This window comes from Pan troglodytes, chromosome 5 (assembly GCF_028858775.2).
Source record: "Pan troglodytes isolate AG18354 chromosome 5, NHGRI_mPanTro3-v2.0_pri, whole genome shotgun sequence".
In the NCBI taxonomy this organism is placed as follows: domain Eukaryota; kingdom Metazoa; phylum Chordata; class Mammalia; order Primates; family Hominidae; genus Pan; species Pan troglodytes.
Genome location: NC_072403.2, coordinates 15,839,410 through 15,846,045, shown reverse-complemented (window position 1 = coordinate 15,846,045; position 6,636 = coordinate 15,839,410).

Here is a 6,636-nt window from a genome sequence, read left to right as displayed (position 1 = left end):
TGAGAATGATGGTTTCCAGCTTCATCCATGTCCATAAAAAGGACATGAACTCATCCTTTTTTATGGCTGCATAGTATTCCATGGTGTATATGTGCCACATTTTCTTAATCTAGTCTATCATTCATGGACATCTGGGTTGGTAGCAAGTCTTTGCTATTGTGAATAGTGCCGCAATAAACATACATGTGCATGTATCTTTTTAGCAGCATGATTTATAATCCTTTGGGTATATACCCAGTAATGGGACGGCTGGGTCAAATGGTATTTCTAGTTCTAGATCCTTGAGGAATTGCCACACTGTCTTCCACAATGGCTGAACTAGTTTACAGTCCCACCAACAGTGTAAAAGTGTTCCTATTTCTCCACATCCTCTCTAGCACCTGTGTATCCTGACTTTTTAATGATCGCCATTCTAACTGGTGTGAGATGGTATCTCATTGTGGTTTTGATTTTCATTTCTCTGATGGCTAGTGATGATGAGCATTTTTTCATTTTGGCTGCATAAATGTCTTCTTTTGAGAAGTGTCTGTTCATATCCTTTGCCCACTTTTTGATGTTTTTTTTTCTTGTAAATTTGTTTGAGTTCTTTGTAGATTCTGGATATTAGCCCTTTGTCAGATGAGTAGATTGCAAAAATTCTCTCCCATTCTGTAGGTTGCCTGTTCACTCTGATGGTAGTTTATTTTGCTGTGCAGAAGCTCTTTAGTTTAATTAGATCACATTTGTCAATTTTGGCTTTTGTGCCATTGCTTTTGGTGTTTTGGACATGAAGTCCTTGCCCATGCCTATGTCCTGAATGGTAATGCCTAGGTTTTCTTCTAGGGTTTTTATGGTTTTAGGTCCAAGATTTAAGTCTTTAATCCATCTTGAATTAATGTTTGTATAAGGTGCAAGGAAGGGATCCAATTTCAGCTTTCTACATATGGCTAGCCAGTTTTCCCAGCACCATTCATCAAATAGGGAATCCTTTCCCCATTTCCTGTTTTTGTCAGGTTTGTCAAAGATCAAATGGTTGTAGATGTGTGGTATTATTTCTGAGGGCTCTGTTCTGTTCCATTGGTCTATATCACTGTTTTGGTAACAGTACCATGCTGTTTTGGTTACTGTAGACTTGTAGCATAGTTTGAAGTCAGGTAGCGTGATGCCTCCTGCTTTGATCTTTTGGCTTAGGATTGTCTTGGCAATGTGGGCTCTTTTTTGCTTCCATATGAACTTTAAAGTAGTTTATTCCAATTCTGTGAAGAAAGTCATTGGTAACTTGATGGGGATGGCATTGAGTCTATAAATTACCTTGGGCAGTATGGCCATTTTCACGATATTGATTCTTCCTATCCATGAGCATGGAATGTTCTTCTAATTGTTTGTGTCCTCTTTTATTTCATTGAGCAGTGGTTTGTAGTTCTCCCTGAAGAGGTCCTTCACATCCCTTGTAAGTTGGATTCCTAGGTATTTTATTCTCTTTGAAGCAATTGTGAATGGGAGTTCACTCATGATTTGGCTCTCTGTTTGTCTGTTATTGGTGTATAAGAATGTTTGTGATTTTTGCACATTGATTTTGTATCCTGAGACTTTGCTGAAGTTGCTTATCAGCTTAAGGAGATTTCAGGCTGAGACAATGGGGTTTTCTAAATATACAATCATGTCATCTGCAAACAGGGACAATTTGACTTCCTCTTTTCCTAATTGAATACCCTTTATTTCTTTCTCCTGCCTGATTTCCCTGGCCAGAGCTTCCAACACTATGCTGAAAGGGAGTGGTGACAGAGGGCACCCCTGTGTTGTGCCAGTTTTCAAAGGGTATGCTTCCAGTTTTTGCCCATTCAGTGTGATATTGGCTGTGGGTTTGTCATGAATAGCTCTTATTATTTTGAGATATGTCCCATCAATACCTAATTTATTGAGAGTTTTTAGCATGAAGCGCTGTTGAATTTTGTCAAAGGCCTTTTCTGTATCTATTGAGATAATCATGTGGTTTTTGTCTTTGGTTATGTTTGTATGCTGGATTACATTTATTGATTTGCATATATTGAACCAGCCTTGCATCCCAGGGATGAAGCCCACTTGATCATGGTGGATAAGCTTTTTGATGTGCTGCTGGATTTGGTTTGCCAGTATTTTATTGAGGATTTTTGCATTGATGTTCATCAGGGATATTGGTCTAAAATTGTCTTAGTTGTGTCTCTTCCCGGCTTTGGTATCATGATGATGCTGGCCTCATAAAATGAGTTACGGAGGATTCCCTGTTTTTCTATTGATTGGAATAGTTTCAGAAGGAATGGTACCAGCCCCTCATTGCACCTCTGGTAGAATTCAGCTGTGAATCCGTCTGGTCCTGGACTTTTTTTGGTTGGTAGGCTATTATTGCCTCAATTTCAGAGCCTGCTATTGTTCTATTAAGGGATTCCACTTCTTCCTTGTTTAGTCTTGGGAGGGTGTATGTGTCCAGGAATTTATCCATTTCTTCTAGATTTTCTAGTTTATCTGCATATAGGTGTTTATAGTATTCTCTGATGGTAGTTTGTATTTCTGTGGGATTGGTGGTGATATCCCCTTTATCATTTTTTATTGTGTCTATTTGATTCTTCTCTCTTTTCTTCTTTATTAGTCTTGCTAGTGGTCTGTCAATTTTGTTGATCTTTTCAAAACCCAGCTCCTGGATTCATTGATTTTTTGAAGGGTTTTTTGTGTCTCTATTTCCTTCAGTTCTGCTCTGATCTTAGTTATTTCTTGCCTTCCGCTAGCTTTTGAATGTGTTTGCTCTTGCTTCTCTAGTTCTATTAATTGTGATGTTAGGGTGTCAATTTTAGATCTTTCCTGCTCTCTCTTGTGGGCATTTAGTGCTATAAATTTCCCTCTGCACTCTGCTTTAAATGTGTCCCAAAGATTCTGGTATGTTGTGTCTTTGTTCTCATTGGTTTCAAAGAACATATTTATTTCTGCCTTCATTTTGCTATGTACCCAGTAGTCATTCAGGAGCATATTGTTCAGTTTCCATGTAGTCGAGGGGTTTTGAGTGAGTTTCTTAATCCTGAGTTCTAGTTTGATTGCACTGTGGTCTGAGAGACAGTTTGTTATAATTTCTATTCTTTTACATTTGGTGAGGAGTGCTTTGCTTCCAACTATGTGGTCAATTTTGGAATAAGTGCGATGTGGTGCTGAGAAGAATGTATATTCTGTTGATTTGGGGTGGAGAGTTCTGTAGATGTCTATTAGGTCCACTTGGCGCAGAGCTGAGTTCAATTCCTGGATATCCTTGTTAACTTTCTGTCTCATTGATCTGTCTAATGTTGATAGTGGGGTGTTAAAGTCTCCCATTATTATTGTGTGGGAATGTAACTCTCTTTGTAGGTCTCTAAGGACTTGCTTTATGAATCTGGGTGCTCCTGTATTGAGTGCATATATATTTAGGATAGTTAGCTCTTCTTGTTGAATTGATCCCTTTACCATTATGTAATGGCCTTCTTTGTCTCTTTTGATCTTTATTGGTTTAAAGTCTGTTTTATCGGAGACTAAGATTGAAACCCCTGCCTTTTTTTTTGTTTTCCATTTGCTTGGTAGATCTTCCTCCATCCCTTTATTTTGAGCCTATGTGTGTCTCTGCACCTGAGATGGGTCTCTGAATACAGCACACTGATGGGTCTTGACTCTTTATGCAATTTGCCAGTCTGTGTCTTTTAATTGGAGCATTTAGCCCATTTTCATTTAAGGTTAATATTGTTATGTGTGAATTTGATCCTGTCATTATGATGTTAGCTGTTTATTTTGCTCGTTAGTTGATGCAGTTTCTTCCTAGCTTCGATGATCTTTACAATTTGGCATGTTTTTGCAGTGGCTGGTACCGGTTGTTCCTTTCCATGTTTAGTGCTTCCTTCAGGAGCTCTTGTAAGACAGGCCTGGTGATGACAAAATCTCTCAGCCTTTGCTTGTCTGTAAAGGATTTTATTTCTCCTTCCCTTATGAAGCTTAGTTTGGCTGCATATGAAATTCTGGGTTGAAAATTCTTTTCTTTAAGAATGTTGAATATTGACTCCCACTCTCTTCTGGCTTGTGGAGTTTCTGCCGAGAGATCTGCTGTTAGTCTGATGGGCTTCCCTTTGTGGGTAACCTGACCTTTCTCTCTGGCTGCCCTTAACATTTTTTCCTTCATTTCAACTTTGGTGAATCTGACAATTATGTGTCTTGGAGTTGCTCTTCTCCAGGTGTATCTTTGTGGCGTTCTCCATATTTCCTGAATTTGAATGTTGGCCTGCCTTGCTAGATTGGGGAAGTTCTCCTGGATAATATCCTGAAGAGTGTTTTCCAACTTGGTTCCATTCTCCCTGTCACTTTCAGGTACACCAATCAGACATAAGATTTGGTCTTTTCACATAGTCTCATATTTCTTGGAGGCTTTGTTAATTTCTTTTTACTCTTTTTTCTCTAAACTTCTCTTCTCGCTTCATTTCATTAATTTGATCTTCAATCACTTATACCCTTTCTTCCATTTGATCGAATCGGCTACTGAAGCTTGTGTATTCGTCACGTAGTTCTTGTGCCATGGTTTTCAGCTCCATCAGGTCATTTAAGGACTTCTGTACACTGGTTATTCCAGTTAGCCATTCGTCTAATCTTTTTTCATGGTTTTTAGCTCCTTTGCGATGGGTTCGAACTTCCTGCTTTAGCTCGGAGAAGTTTGATAATCTGAAGCCTTCTTCTCTCAACTCGTCAAAGTCATTCTCCGTCCAGCTTTGTTCCATTGCTGGCGAGGAGCTGCATTCCTTTGGAGGGGGAGAGGCGCTCTGATTTTTAGAATTTTCAGCTTTTCTGCTCTGGTTTTTCCCCAATCTTTGTGGTTTTATCTACCTTTGGTCTTTGATGATGGTAACATACAGATGGGGTTTTGGTGTGGATGTCCTTTCTGTTTGTTAGTTTTCCTTCTAACAGTCAGGACCCTCAGCTGCAGGTCTGTTGGAGTTTGCTGGAGGTCCACTCCAGACCCTGTTTGCCTGGGTATCAGCAGTGGAGGCTGCAGAACAGCGAACATTGCTGAACAGCAAATGTTGCTGCCTGATCATTCCTCTGGATGCTTCGTCTCAGAGGGGTACCCGGCCGTGTGAGGTGTCAGTCTGCCCCTACTGGGGGGTGCCTCCCGGTTAGGCTACCCAGGGGTCAGGGACCCACTTGAGGAGGCAGTCTGTCCATTCTCAGATCTCAAACTCCATGCTGGGAGAACCAGTACTCTCTTCAAGGCTGTCAGAGAGGGACATTTAAGTCTACAGAGGTTTCTGTTGCCTTTTGTTCGGCTATGCCCTGCCCCCAGAGGTGGAGTCTACATAGGCAGGCAGGCCTCCTTGAGCTGCGGTGGTCTCCACCCAGTTTGAGCTTCCAGGCTGCTTTGTGTACCTACTCAAGCCATAGCAATGGCGGGCGCCCCTGCCCCAGTCTCGGTGCCCCCTTGCAGTTCGATCTCAGACTGCTGTGCTAGCAATGAGCGAGGCTCCGTGGGCATGGGACCCTCCAAGCCATGCGCAGGATATAATCTCCTGGTGTGCCGTTTGCTGAGACCATTGGAAAAGCACAGTGTTAGGGTGGGAGTGACCCGATTTTCCAGGTGTTGTCTGTCACAGCTTCCCTTGGCTAGGAAAGGGAATTCCCTGACCCCTTGCATTTCCCGGGTGAGGCGATGCCTTGCCCTGCTTCGGCTCACGCTCGGTGGGCTGCACCCATTGTCCTGCACCCACTGTCCAACAAGCCCCAGTGAGATGAACCTGTTACCTCAGTTGGAAATGCAGAAATCACCTGTCTTCTGCGTCATTCACGCTGGGAGCTGTAGACTGGAGCTGTTCCTATTCGGCCATCTTGGAGGTATAGATCCTTTTTTTTTTTTTGCTCAAGATTGTCTGGCTATTTGAAGTCTTTTGTGGTTCCATGAAAATTTTCTATTTCTATAAAAAATGACATTGATTTTTTTTTTTTTTTTGAGACACAGTCTTGCTCTGGTGCCAAGGCTGAAATACTGTGGTGCAATCTTGGCTCACTGCAGCCTCAACCTCCTGGGCTCACGTGATCCTCCCACCTCAGCCTCCCAAATAGCTGGGACTACAGGCATGCACCACCACACCCAGATGACATTAGAATTTTGATATGGATTGCATTTTATATGTATATTACTTTGTGTAGTGTAGACATTTTTTCAATATTAATTCTTTATGTCCATAAACATGGTATATCTTTCCATTTGTTCATGTTTTCTTTAATTACTTTCGTCAGTTTTTTGTAGGTTTCAGTACACATGTCTTTGCACCTTTGGCTAAATTTATGCCCAAGTATTTAATTTTTTGTTGCTATTGTAAATGGAATTGTTTTCTAGTTTCTTTTTTGATAGGTCATTATTAGCATGTAGAAGGACAACTGATTTTCATATGTTGATTTTATATCCTGCAAGTTTACTGAAATTGTTTGTCTGTTCTGACAGTTTTTTGGTGGAGTCCTTAGGGTTTCCTATATATAACATCAGCAAATAGAGATAATTTTACTTCTTCTTTTCCTATTACGATGCGTTTTATTTCTTTCTGCTGTCTAATTGTTCTGGCTAGGACTTCCAGTGCTATGTAGAAAAGAAGTGGTGAGAGTGGGCATCCTTGTCTTATCTTTGAT